Here is a 14,895-nt window from a genome sequence, read left to right as displayed (position 1 = left end):
TAATCAGGTTTATACTCGAGAAAGAAAGCAGTGTAGAGAAATTACTAGAAAGGGAGGGATTGGGAAATGGAAAACCAGTTGGAAGAATATTGCAACATTCCGGGCAAGAGAAGTTTTTGAAAAGACCTTCAGTAAAGTAATGGCAATAGATGGATAAAGGAAGGCAATCAAGGTAAAAGAAAAAGGAACAAATAGTGCTGCCATAAAAGAATAAAAATCCTTGGGGCTTCCCTGCTGGCGCAGTGGTTAAGAATCCGCCTGCCAACGCAGGGGACATGGGTTTGAGCCCTGGTCCGGGAAGATTCCACATGCCACAGAGCAACTAAGCCCGTGCGCCCCAACTACTAAGCTTGCGTTCTAGAGCCCGCGAGCCACAGCTACTGCAGCCCGCGCACCTAGAGCCCATGCTCCACAACAAGAGAATACACCACAATGAGAAGCCCGTGCACCGCAACAAAGAGTAGCCCCCTCTCACCGCAACTAGAGAAAGGCTGGGGAAAGCAACGAAGACCCAACGCAGCCAAACATAAATAAATAAATTTATTTTTTAAAAAAATCCTTAATAACAATTCACATTAGCTTATGAGACTGGACCTTTGGCTTTTACTTGGAAGTGCACAGGGATGTTACGAGATGAGACTCCTAACAGCCCCCAGGACAGGTAAGGCACCTTCTACCACACTCAGAACCCAGTGGCAGCTTCATATCACACAGCTTCCAAATGAATGCAGCTGCTACACTAATGAGCAAAAACATACATAATGAACTGTCAAAATATAGTCTTAGTTTCATGATTTTAAAAACTTGGTTAACTTTATGAACAAACAATTCTTAATCATGGTACTAGGGAAACAGAAAAAGTAGTAAAAACTTTTTATAACTTTTTTTAATTTTAAAAAAAATTTTACTGTAATTTTTAACAGTAAAAACAATTTCTAATTGGTTCGATATACACACACACAAACCCAGCAGAAAATACTATTTTCAGTTCATTTTAAATACTCACAGCTTTAAGAAACACTCGCTGTCACTGATGTACAGCTTTAACAAAGGGGATTTAGTCAGCATAAAAGCTTTCCTGCTTCTAACCTTCCATAAGAGAATAAATTGAGAGGTAACACAAATGTCATTTTTTTCAACACAGTGGACCAAAAAACATTTTAATGGGCCACAAAAATCAAATCATGTCACTAATCACTATCCTGCCAAATATAAAGAGGAAGTTTTGGTTTTTTTTTTTTTGCGGTACGCGGGCCTCTCACTGTTGTGGCCTCTCCCGTTGCGGAGCACAGGCTCCGGATGCGCAGGCTCAGTGGCCATGGCTCACGGGCCCAGCCGCTCCGCGGCATGTGGGATCTTCCCAGACTGGGGCACGAACCCGTGTCCCCTGCATCGGCAGGCGGACTCTCAACCACTGCGCCACCAGGGAAGCCCATGTTCTTTTTGTTTTTTTTAACATCTTTATTGGAGTATAATTGCTTTACAATGGTAAAGAGGAAGTTTTGATTCATCAGAGAATCTTAAAAAGTCAAGATCTGATTTAATTCTCAGTTTAGCCACTAATTTGCCACAAGTAAAAAAGAAAAAGCAGGGCTTCCCTGGTGGCACAGAGGTTGAGAGTCCGCCTGCCGATGCAGTGGACACAGGTTCCTGCCCCGGTCCGGGAAGATCCCACATGCCGCGGAGTAGCTGGGCCCGTGAGCCATGGCCGCTGAGCTTGTGCGTCCGGTGCAACGCGAGAGGCCACAACAGTGAGAGGCCCGCGTACCGCAAAAAAACAAACAAACAAAAAAGAAAAAGCATAAGTCAAACTATGCATTAATTATTCATCCATAAATGTGGATAGTAAGGGATTAGGAGCTATAGTGATTTATTTCCATCCTGTATGCTAATTTATCTTCTATTTGCTAGAGTATCAGGTGAAAGGCACTGAAGGTAAAATGGTATCATTTTTCTCAAGTCACCAAAAAGCCAGAAAAGTGGTGAAAACAATAAAGATGTGGGTCCATGAATACTGAGTTACATTAGAACACTGTCTGTGGTGAAAGGCGACAGTGTGTGTTTGCTAAAATGTAGCAATTACACAGCACTGTACAAGCAACACAAACACCTTCACTCCCCAAACAGAACTAGAGAAATGCAGAAAACCCAGGACAAACCTTACTTTTTTAAATACCATTAGATTGTCAGGCTCTCTATAAGAGACTTTTTCTACATCCCAGTTGTTGTCCTTTTCTAACTACCTTTTTAAAAAAAGCTTTCAAGGGTCTCTGTACAGCTCCTCAATCCCTCATCAAGCACTTCTGTGACCAAGGAAGAGTCACAAAGTAGTGACGGACCCAAAGATGACCCAAACAGTACGACGTGATGAGGTGATGAGAGCCCCAACAAGGCCGCAGAGAACAGGCCCTTCTCAGAGCAGGGGGAGGAGGACAAACCACATGCAGCCCAGAAAGGGCACCTCAGAGGGAGCTGCCCAGGGACAGCATCCAGGATTCTGAGTGTCGTGAGAACACTGCTGAGATGACTGAGCACAGTGCCCAAGCTGAGCAGACGCCTGCCAAGTCAGCAGGACCAGCTCAAGGCCGAAGGAGAGGAGGTTGACCATCAGGGAGAAGGCGGGCCTGGGTGGCAGAGGGGAAGAGCAGGAGACCACAGTCAAGGAATAACTGAAAAGTCACAGGCGTGGTTGTTTTAGTGTTTTTACCATTCATAGTTGAACAACTTTATATGTATTAAAACATTTTAAAATTTTGATCCGGTTCAGAAAAGTATATGACATGAGTTTATTAGGGTTGTTGGAGGGTTGTTAAAAGTAAGCATGTGATAAGGAGGTGACATTTGGGGATAATAAAAAAGTCTGTTTTTCTCAACATCTAGAGGGTTAGCACATATCAGATGGACAGGCAGAAAGACACAAGCAAAGCCAAGGAAATTTCACAGTTTATAGACGAAGATGTTGGGTTAGGTGGCAAAAGAGCCACCCCTTGCAGAGGCAAGGGGGAAAAAGAGCTGAAACTGGGCAGGTAGATCCTGAAACGCAGGTCTCTGAACAAAAACCGTTAAAATAAAGAGCCAATTCTACCTCCTTTTGCAATAACATAGTGCTAAATCATGACTTTAATAAAAACTTGAGGTTTTGTCAAGTTTAAAACCTTTAAAAACCTAAACCTGTGCATAATAGTATTTTCTAAGAAAACTGAATTTTGCAAACACAGAAGTAATTCAGTGTTTGTCCTTGGTTATTTTGTTCTGTTTTGTCTTGAGGTGATGGTCCTAAGTTATCCAATCTACTATAAGAGAACTAATGGTACACAAAATATATAAAAACATCTTCCTACTGTTGCATTTGTTCAGTAAGCCTACATGCAACTTAATTAAAACTCAGTCACATCTGAGGAACTTTTTCCTCCCACATTGTCTTGCTCATTAAACAGTAAGATGTAAGCAGAGTTAGTTTTCCAATAAGGCTAAAAATCACAGTAAACAGAAAATTGTAAAACCAACAGTTTCAACAAATTAAGAGTTGAAATGAGAAGACACTTTCAAAAATATCCATAACACATACTTACATAACCATATTTGACATGATCCTATTTTCAATCCAATTAAACAATTCGATAGGGGGGTGGGAGGAGGGCTGAGGCATAACAGAGACAGGAAGGCAGAGTCAGTCACAGCCACACAGAACCAGTTCTCTCAAACACTACCACACAAACATCAAATCTACACAATAGAAATGCAGTGGATATATAAAGAGGTAAATCAGAAACACACACATCTGCACACATCTGATCTGTGAAAGGCAGACCCATGCCTGGTCTTTGTAGAAACAACAGAAATATAAGCCTCGGTCAATACACCACCAATGTCAACACGAGCACTTAGATTTCAACAGGGAGTTGCTTTTGAGTGCTGAAAATAAGAGGCGAAAACAAAAAGAAATTATATGAAAGTGGATTTGTGGGTCTCATGACAAGATTAGCTGGTTAAGGAAAAAAACCTTTCCTGCTGTGGCCCTGATCTCAGCACATGACGGCCCATCACAACTCTGCTGAGACACAAATGCCACAGGACACAGCTGGCAAAATGGGTGACACCTCTCCAATCATTTTCCCGTTTTCCGATTAGTGACGCAACTTGAGGGAGGGAATAAGGAGTAGTGGAATAGTTGCAACATTTTAGGATTTAGCTGCAATTCTGCCTCATTTGCATAATTTTTCCAAGTCCAATCTGCCCAAAGCAATCAGGGAGTACAGCAGAGTAAGGGAGTGAGCCAAGCAGACTGACGAGGAGCACAGGTATCAGACTCACTGTGTGACTTTGCTTTCAGTTTCCTCACTGGGAAACAGGGATCTCAAAAGGGGTCACGAAAGTACCCCCTCCAAGGACTGCCGTGAGGATCAAATGAGATGTCTATAAGAGTTTACCACACGATTTTTCACTCAAATTGTTTTTTTTAATTGTGAATAATATTTTATTTAGTCATTTTTGTTTACAACTGAAACTCTGGGAATTCAAAATTAATATCCTTGCCCGTGAGCTTCTTATAGACACCAGAAAATGTTCCAACCTTGTGTTCCACATTGTTCTGCTGTGCTTTATCCAAATGAACCTTTATGAGTTGGCTGCCAACCAGCTTCACGCGGATTCTCTTGCCCACAATCTCACTTGGGAAAACCAAGTCCTCCAGGATGGCATCGTGCACTGCTGTCAGAGTGCAGCTCCTGGGATGCTTTTGCTTATTTTTTGTACGGCTTTTGCAAGTTGGCTTAGGCAGAATTCTCCTCTGCGTGATAAAGACAAGGTGCTTCCCGCTGAACTTCTTCTCCAACTCACACACTAGCAGACCTGGATTTTTCTGGAAAGATTTCAGTTGAGGAATGGGAACAAGATTATGATAGCTTTCCGACCACCACCAACTTCAATTTCCTCAGTGGTCATGATGTTCAGCTCCCGCAGCTGGGCCTTGAGGTACAAGTTCATCTCCAGCTTCAGAAGGACCTGGGAGATGCCCAACTCAAACTCATCTGGCTTCACACCACTGGGCTTGGCAATCTTCACGCTGGAACTAAACATGGCCTGGATCTTGCCAATGTGGCCAATACTTCACTCAAATTGTAATCATCATTATCATCCAGGCCTCAATTTGTCACATGTGGACGTTTTGGTTGTTGTTTCTCTCTACTCTTTAACATTCACCACTTTCTTCCCTTGAATATCAGGAAAAAAATGTATTTCTTTCCTATCTTCTTTATACCATCACATGAAATATTTAATCTTAAAGTAGAATTTAGATGTCCTTGAAAAACCTGATGATCTGGAAGGTTTTATCTACAGCTACACTCTTAGAAAGTTTCCCCAGTGCAAAACTTCAAACTCAAACACTGCAGGTTTCAATGGAACCCAGCTTTGCAGAGCTGCATATCCAATATGGTAGCCACCAGCCAACTGTGACTAAGCTGCACTTGAAATGCAGCTTAGTCAGAATTAAGAAGTTCCATAAGTGTAAAATTTGCATTGGATTTCAAAGACTTGGTATGAAAAACTAATGTAAAACATTTCATTAATAAATTTTCCTATCGATTACATGTTGAAATGATATTCTGGATATGAGTTAAATAAGATATTACTAAAATTAATGTCACTGAAGTAATTTAAAATTACACATGTGGTTCATATTTGTGGTGCTCATATACTTCTGGACAGCACTGTCATAGAGTGAGGACAGTGACACGAAGCAATCAAGTGCTTCCCCTGAGGACTAGGTCCACATGCAGAAATGCCAATTGACCTACCCTGACTTCTATTTGCCAAGTGAAGATCAGACTCTGCTGGTCATAAGTGGAATACAAGCTGCAATTGGGCCACTGAAGGAATGCCTCAAGTCAACTGTAAATATGCTTGTTTTCATAACACTGTGCTTGGGAATCAAGGTTCCAAACTTGAGCCACACCCTCCCATTTCTACTATCAGGGAAGCAATCGTGAATTCTGATTAGCTTGGAGGTAACTGGAATCACTGCGGGAGAGGGTGTGTGTATGTGTGACACATTTTTGTCTGGGAGTCTTTGGGGCTTCGTGACTCACCTCAACACTTAATCACAACAATCCATTCTCCTCTCATCTGTAAGAAGCTGTGCTGGGGGCCGGGGATGGGGGTGGGGGGGTATGAGTCTGGAAGACCGCAGGACCCCGGGCTAGGTCAGACAGAACCTGCCTCCCATCCTCAGGGAGCACCTCTACACCCTCCCTCCCCACCAACAAACAGCCTCTGAGGTTCATAAAATAGTAACACATAAAACACATTTCCTTTCTTCGTCAACTATTCCCCAGTACTCTTGAAAGAGGTTAGCACTATTTACTCCTTTCTATCTGGCAGCTATAGTTTATCATATTTTAAAAACAGATATCAAATAAAAAAGCAGTGAAGAAAGCATCACGAGTAATCAAAACTGATCTCTGCATCAAGGAAACATATTTCTTTGTTTAAATTAAAAAGTAAGCTAATACATCTTTCAAAATGAACTGTAATTTCCTACATCATTCTATAAAAGTATACCAAGTCCCAATACAACCCTTTCACATGAAGTAAGGTGTAATCATAGCACAAATGGAAAAACAATTTCAAAAACAGGAAACAAAGGTTTTGAACATCACCCGTAATATCCACTTTTACAATCACAATTTTACCCACTTTGGATGTTAAAAAAAAATACTCTGACCACATAAGCTAGGCTATTCAGACATTTAGAAAGCACAATTCCTGCAGTTTGGATTTCTTGAGTGTGTAGGAAATCAAGGGAACCACAGTTACAATATATCACTTCCTGCTGTGAGGATATCACAGGAAAATTCACTCAATAGCTGTCACCACTGAAATTGAAATGAATTTCTTTCTACAGCTAAATCCCTAGTAAATGGTATCCCACTTGTGTTAGCCCAAGGGATTTTCCCGGCAGTTACTCCAAATGAGAACACAATCAATAAAATTCTGTTATAAACTGAATGTAAATTATTTTTCCACAAGCATGAATTTTACGTAAAAAAAATTCTCTCCGAAAAACTACCATCAGACGATACGTAGGATAATGATCTATATTTCCCTACAATTGAGAGAAGCTGTATGATTTCAAGAGGTGCACATACACAATAAAAAAAACAAGTTCATATGGGTTTCCACATCAGGTGAGAACTACAAACAGCACAATCACTACTCTTCTTTGTTTGAGGTTGGCCTCATCTTTTCCCATATGGTCCATATTTTTCTATTTATTCCCATTTCTAAGCTGCAACAGTCCAATGAACTGCAAGAGAGTTGAAAGTTGCACCTCATTTTTCTATAAAAAATATCTGTACCTCACAATTGTCAAAAATCATGGAATTGCACCCTTAAAATGAGTGCATTTCATTGTATGTAAATTATACCTCAATAAAATTGATTTAAAACGTAAAATATACACATACATCCCTATAAGATAGTCACACTACAGTGCTACATAGATGTTTGCACCATACACACTTAAAGCCCCCAACAAAGATCTCTATTTTCATGAGTACGTTTTTTGTTTGTTTGTTTTGTTTTGTTTGCTGTACGCGGGCCTCTCACTGTTGTGGCCTCTCCCCTTGCGGAGCACAGGCTCCGGATGCGCAGGCCCAGCGGCCATGGCTCATGGGCCCAGCCGCTCTGCGGCATGTGGGATCTTCCCGGACTGGGGCACGAACCCGTGTCCCCTGCATCAGCAGGCGGACTCTCAACCACTGTGCCACCAGGGAAGCCCCATGAGTATGTATTTTATACTCCTTTTACATTCTTAGCATATTCTGGGAGTATAATGACCCCTAAGTAGAGGCTGTTTTGACTTGACTTTGACCCAGGATAGTCAAATGATTACAATAAAGAAATCTGCCTGAGAGATTGGTACTGAAAAGTTGAGGGCGTTGAGGGCGGGGTGGGCGTGAAATAAAGTTCTAACACACAGGAGAACTAAGACGTTAAATTGATGGTCATCGTCTCATTTCCCCACAATGTACAGAGGGCGGGATGCTTCTGAGATGCGCTATCACAGGTCTACAGCACCCGACGATGCCCCCTCACACTTGTTCCCTAATAATAGAGAGAACCAGGGACACGAAGGTGGGGGTTTGATGGAGGTTTTGAAGGGAGGGGAGAAGAAGGGGAGAGCTAATGAGGATTATTATTACAAGTCACATCCAGAGATCACGTCACACACTTTTCCTACACACTCTGTCACTCTTGCACAGCCATTAACAATGGCTCATCATGTTAAGGTCTTCATTTCATAGATCAAAACAGCAAGGTTCATAATAGCTTTGGTTTTATTTTGTTTTTAAATACAGTCTTCAACATTTGGATAGGTCACTGGGGAGAAAGAAAGGGGATCCTTCTGAGGTCACACAGAGAAACAGAAAGGACTCTCTTCGGTTAGCTCCTGATTCCAGGAGAAACAGTCCCAAGTCCCAAAACAAAAGGCAAAACCAGTGTTGAATTTCTACAATGTATAAAGAGTGTTTCTTTACCAAAGCTTTTCCTTGCAAATGACAGAAAATTCACCAACATTTTGTCCAAACTATTATACCATCTCATCCAGTCTCAACATTTAGTAGCTTAAAAAACCTAAATGAGAGGTAAAATTTTAAAACCTAAAAGTGTTCTCTCCCAGCACTGGCTCATTCAGGAGTCTTCCTGAGGTCCAGTCCCTGTTACAGCAACAGGGAGAGAGGTAAACAGAAGGAAGGATGCCTTGCTCTCATGGAGCTTACACTGCAGACAAACACACACCAAAAAAACAAATGAACACGTAAAAATGACCATTTCAGCCAGTGACGCTGCTGTGAGGAAAACAGAGCAGGTGACAGCACAGAGGCCCTGGGGGTGAGTGTGAGCTGAGTGACCAGAAGCAGCCTTTTGTGAGGCTGAGAGGACACAGTTACATCATGTGACCAAGGTCCCCAGTGGCCTCCTGTGGACAGTATGTACACCGTCCACCAAGGACCACAGAAGCTCAATTAAAATGGGCTTTTTATTCCCTTTGTATCAATGTTATCTTTTTAGAACTACTTTCTAAACAGTAGTTACAAACAACTGAGAGGGCGCTACACCCTAAGTGAGTCTGGGCTGTCGGTCTGTCCGCAGCCCAATCTATCAAGTGTTTTGTTTTTACTGTGAATCGTGCCTGGTTGCCAGGCGGTCTTTTTAGGTTCACTAAACATTTAGACTCACAAGATTTCCACAAGTGGCACCAGATGGCTCAGAAAGACCCAGGACAGAACCCCAGCTCACCAGCTGGGCAGCGTGAGCACTAGACCTCCTGCAACACCTGCACAGGTGGGCGGCTCGGGGGGCAAGGAGGGCACGCCCACACCCGAAAGCACAGGGCTGCTGCGGCTCAGGGACCTCAGACCCCTCAGTGGCCGCAAGCCCTTAGAACTACGTCCATAGCCACCTCAGACTTGGAACTCCAAATCCATTAATCTAGAAACCATTACTATACTTTAAAAAATATATGACTATGTAAACGTATTTCAAATATGACAGAGAACCGTATGCTGTCCAATCCAATAACCATTAGCTACAACCGGCTACTTAAATTTAAATTAATTAAAATAAAATTACAACCTGTGTTCTTCAGTCACACTAGCCATACTTCAAGCACTCAACAGCCATAAGCAGCTGCTGGCTGCTGGGTTGAACGGCACAGGTACAGAACACTTCCATCACCACAGAAAGTTCTACTGCACAGCACTACACAAATTACTTTTTCACTGCTAATATATTACAGTAACTACCACAATGCTTTATCAGGCTTTTTAAGAAAATTGTCCATAGCATAGTCATCATTTTGTACCTTGTTAGTGCTTTATGCCTAACACAGTGTAAAATAACTAATTTTCTTTATTACTTAACTAGAGGACAATCAATATTTTAAAGAAACCCAAAGAGTGAAGAATACGAAATTTTAAAACTACAGACAATGAAACTACTTGAAAAACATAAACAATCATAAACTTTGCTTTCCAGGAAGACTGACAGCATCCACAATCCATAAATCCCTAAGAAACCTTGGAGTCAGAGGGCCAACAGAAATCTGACATTTCTACTTGGGAACAAGCTGCAAGAACACTGTGACATGCAAGGCTGTGTGCTCACAGAATCATGTCCCTCTACTGTGATTTCCACAATGCTATGTGCCCCACAGAATCAGGTACCTCTACTATGCTAACAGCCATCATAATTTACTATAATTACTTTAAGATTCTCTCTTTTCTGAGCAACACTGAGTCCTATAAGAGCAGAAATAAACATGTATCCCTAGAACCTAACACCATGCCTGGCACCAAGTAGTTCCCTTAATATGTGTTAAATTAATAATAAATAAAACAAACTCTTAGAATAAAGGTTTGTGACCACGTATTTACCTCCACAAGTCACAGCCACTACGTACAACCTCATTACAAAGTCTACTGTTTACAAAGGTATCTATTTGCCTTGGCAAGATAGCCAGTTGAAGAGACAGGAAAGACTCCTATCTTCTTTCTATATCACTGAAAAGAAAATTAGTACTTTATATTTCTGTAAAAATCACTGTTAACCCTTTTTAAACTTTAAAACATGTTAAGCTAACAAAGTGACGTAACTACAAACCCCAGGGAAATTTAGTATTGCATATAAATTAAGAGTGATGGTTTACTTGTAAAACTGATGCAAAGTGATGTTAAAAGCTGTTTTCAACCTCCCAAGAGAAAACCCTCACATTAATAGGCAGATCAATGGTCTTCCAAAGATGTTCACTCATGAATATGTTAGGTTATGTGGGAAAAAGGACTCTGCAGATGAAATTAAGATTAAGGACCTTGAGATGGGGCAATTATCCTGGGTATACATGTGGGCAATGTAACTACATGAGACTGTAAAAGCAGAAAGCTTTCTCAGGGTGGGGGCAGAGATGCAGTCGCAGAAGTCAGTTCTGACACATGAGAAGGACTGATGCACTGCTGCCGGCTCGGAGAGGGGACCACACGCAAGGACCAGAAAGAGGCCTCTGGGGCTCAGGGAAAGCAGAGGAAGGAATGAGGGCCCCTGGCTGACAGCCCGCCAGGAAATGGGGATCTCAGTCCTGCCACAAGGAACTGCACTCAGCCAGCAACATGCATAAGCTTTAGCAGCACACTCTGCCCCAGAGCTTCCAGCAACAGCCACAGCCCTGCTGGCATCTTGATTTTAGCTGCGGGAGGCCCATGTGGGATTTCTGACCTACAGAACTGTATGATAAAAATGAGTGCTGCTTTAATCCATTCAATTTGTGGTAATTTATTATGGCTACAACAAAATTTTCTAATCTAGACACACCAATAAGGTTTAAAATTCAGCATCCTGAATTCTGTCTTCTTCAAGTCACTGGTTCACTTGCTAAGGACGCGGCTACTTTCTCGCCTCTCTTGTCCCTGTAAAGCTATAAGCCACCTAGGCTGCTGCTGCTCTCTGTCCTATCTCTGTCTCCTGGGAAACATCTCTGCTGCAATCCCTCTTAATGCAGTCATCACAACATATCTTCTCCCCAGTGGACCTCACCTGGCCACAAAGAAGATGCTAACACTCTGTAATTGTTCTTCACAGCTTTATTCAACCAAAAAAAAGCCTGAATACCCAGTAAAATGGGAATGGTTAAGATAGATATATCTATCCTCAATTGAATACTATAAGTCACTTAAAAATGGAACCATGAAAAGTAATCTTCTACTTTACTACATGGGTATGACATACTAAGTGAAAAAAAATTTTTTAAGTTTAACCATTTAAATTATTATTACGTAAAAATATAGAGAGATTACAACAAAAGCCTAGCAGTGGTTATATTAGTGAAGCAGGATTCGTTTCTTCTATTTTTCCAAATTTTATGTAGTGTGACTATAAATTTTATCAAAAAAATTAAATGACATAAAATTTGTAACATAAGCCACATACACCTCTCTCCTTCCTCTGCTTGATTAAGCTGCAGCAACTATTTCAGTACAGCCGCGCGCACGTGCGTGCGTGTGTGTGTGTGTGTGTGTGTGTGTGTGTAGATTGGTCTTCTTTTCCTGTTAGCATATAAACATCTTGAGCTGAGGGACCACATCTCTTAGCATCTTTGTACACAGACTATCCATTATAGTGCCCTTAACACAATGGGAGGATTTTAATAAAACGCTCACTCTTGACAAAGTACATCTCTAAAAAGGCATAAACATTTTCAATACAAACGTGAAAAAAGAAATAACTCAAAGACCATAAATAATGGGAAAGAACACATTCTTTCTAATTTATTAATCTTACAAGACACCTGAAACACCTTCACAATAATCACTGAGCTAAAAGCTTATGTTGCTGCATGTAGAAAAGGAAATAAATCTAAAGTTAATGCCAGAGCTTAGAAACAGGTGATGAGGAAAAGCTGACAAACAGCTGGAGCCCGTGGACCACGTTAATGAGGCTCTCACTTCAGCCCTCACCTGGTGGGCATCCTGATCTACCAAACCTTTCCTAACACATGAACGCCCAACAATTTTCTGATTTCAAAATGAGAAGTAATTCAAAAAGAAAACGCTGGGTACTGTACCACCATGGATATTGAGAAAAGCTTTCTTACAGAGATTGCATTTCTGATATAAAATCTGTGTCAGCATATTCTTCAGAGGAATGAACAGAAATGTGTACATATCAACCAAATGTACTGCATTAGGAAAAAAAATTTACAAAATAATTGTTGGTAATAATACCAACTGAAGGAAAAAAAATACCAACTGAAGGAAGATGCTTTCATTATTTTAAATGATTTCCAAATAAAGGTCAATATAAACATCTGCTTAGAAATTCAGGATGCATTACAAGTTAATCCATGTGATACAGTTCATTTACTACAGGTAATGCTTCTCTTTGCTAGCTTCTCTTATCTTTACTTGATTTCTATTTTATTCTTAGGTTGAAATATGCTAATAAAATTAGGAAAAATAGTGTAACAAATACATGGTTTTGAAATTCTTTAATTTTTAATTAAAGAATTGGAAAATCATTAAATTTATTGGCAAAATATTAAATGAGAACAATATTCACTTCATATCTTGAGGTGGAGAGGTGAAGGAGGAAGACACACTGTGGGAAAAGGCATTATTTTTAAGGAAAAAAAAATCATATCCAAGTAATCACATGTAGATTGTGGGCTACAAGTTTTCTTCTGCAGTCTCACCTATTTACACCTAGCATTTGTAAATAATACAATAAATAAAAATAAGAATCTTGGGCTTCCCAGAGACAAGGAAAGGACTTCCCTTGTGGCGCAGGGGTTGAGAGTCCGCCTGCCAATGCAGGGAACAGGGGTTCGTGCCCTGGTCCGGGAAGATCCCACATGCCGCGGAGCGGCTGGGCCCGTGAGCCATGGCCACTGAGCCTGCGCGTCTGGAGCCTGTGCTCCGCAATGGGAGAGGCCACAACAGTGAGAGGCCCGCGTAACGCAAAAACAAATAAATAAATAACAATCTTTAACATAAACACCCTTGGTAGTCTAATACATTTCTATAAATATTATCCCATAGGTACCAACATTAGGGTAGCAAAGACACTTATACACAATAAACTTCTACATTTACAGGAACATATCCCAAGGCCTTTATATATCTCCAAATTAGAAAATCAGTACATGATATAATTCACCCTAGAAAATGCAGTGATGTGTGAGGATGTGTAAAGTCACCTTGAGATGTGGACTCATTAGATGATGTATATAATGATATGTGACTTGAGGAGACCAGAAATTATGATTTACACAAATTCTCTCTGGCATTTCAGAATTTAACATGAACTTCCTGAGGCTCCATCACTAAACTTTAAAATAGGGTTAATGACAAACAACCATCTACCATCCTCACTGGGGTGCTCTGAGTATGAACTAAAAAGCCAGTTTGGACAGTACTTTGTAAACTAGCCAATTTGATTTCTTGGTCCCATGTTCTCCTCCCTCTTCTAAATACTTGCCCCTTCAATTATTTCCTTATTCCCATAAACCTCGTTTCTCCCTGACCGATAAACATTGCTCACCTTTCCAGCCTTCGGGGAAAAATGAAACACTTGCTTCAACCATGACACTCATGGGTACAGTCCCCTTTCCTCCTCGCTCTGCCAAGAGCAGTCTACGCTCCCTGTATGCCCACAGCCTCGTTCCGCATTTCCTCCTCAACCCCCACCCCAGGGACAGACTTGCATCTGTACCACTGCAAGGTGGGGGCTGAGCCACCTATGGCTCCCATGCACCTAATCCAACTGACGTGAGGAGATTCTGACCTGACTTCCCTACGCGTTTAACAGTGTTCACCTTTCTGAAAGCTTTCCCTTAGCATTGTTGATGCCACCACCCCTTGCTGTGCTCCTGTTTCACTCGAGATTCCTCCCTGGTGTCTTTACTGGCTTCCCTTTTAACTCATCTCCTCCCTCCATCACTGCCCATCACAGGTCACTTAAACACTAACTTCTATGGGTTCTATTCAGGGCCATTTCCCCTTTTCTTGTCACTCTATATTCTCTCCCCGAGTGATCTCAACCATCCCCCTGATTTTAACCACCCCTATATAGTGGAGATTAGCAAATGTCTCTCTATAAACCTCGCTCTCAAACTGCGGGTCTATATTCAGCTACTTACTAAACACCCCACATATGCTCCACCAGCATCTCAACTTTAAAATGTCTTAACCCACTGAACCTACGATCCCAGCAGTCCAATTCACCCCCTTGTCCTCCTTTACTCTCCTTCACGGTCACTGACAACATCCTCCCTCAAGTGAGATCAAAGTTCAGTCCAATCTGAGCAGCCACTGTGAGCCACCACTGTGCTAGGGGGTGTGG

At 41.4% G+C, this 14,895-nt stretch overlaps 1 protein-coding gene and 1 pseudogene across 2 annotated transcripts in view; both read right to left on the bottom strand.

Moving 5' to 3' along the window:
* PRIM2 (DNA primase subunit 2) overlaps positions 1-14,895 on the bottom strand; it is a 277,973-nt gene that overhangs the window by 99,250 nt on the left and 163,828 nt on the right. The gene's annotated exons all lie outside the window — the stretch shown is intronic.
* LOC309828684 (small ribosomal subunit protein eS7-like) lies at positions 4,451-5,079 on the bottom strand (annotated as a pseudogene). The gene has a single exon. The product of its transcript is annotated as a small ribosomal subunit protein eS7-like (transcript).

Source organism: Grampus griseus, assembly GCF_964374135.1.
Source record: "Grampus griseus genome assembly, chromosome: 10".
NCBI classification, from domain to species: domain Eukaryota; kingdom Metazoa; phylum Chordata; class Mammalia; order Artiodactyla; family Delphinidae; genus Grampus; species Grampus griseus.
The sequence above is the reverse complement of the archived record's forward strand: the minus strand, read 5'-3'. Positions and strand labels throughout refer to the sequence as shown.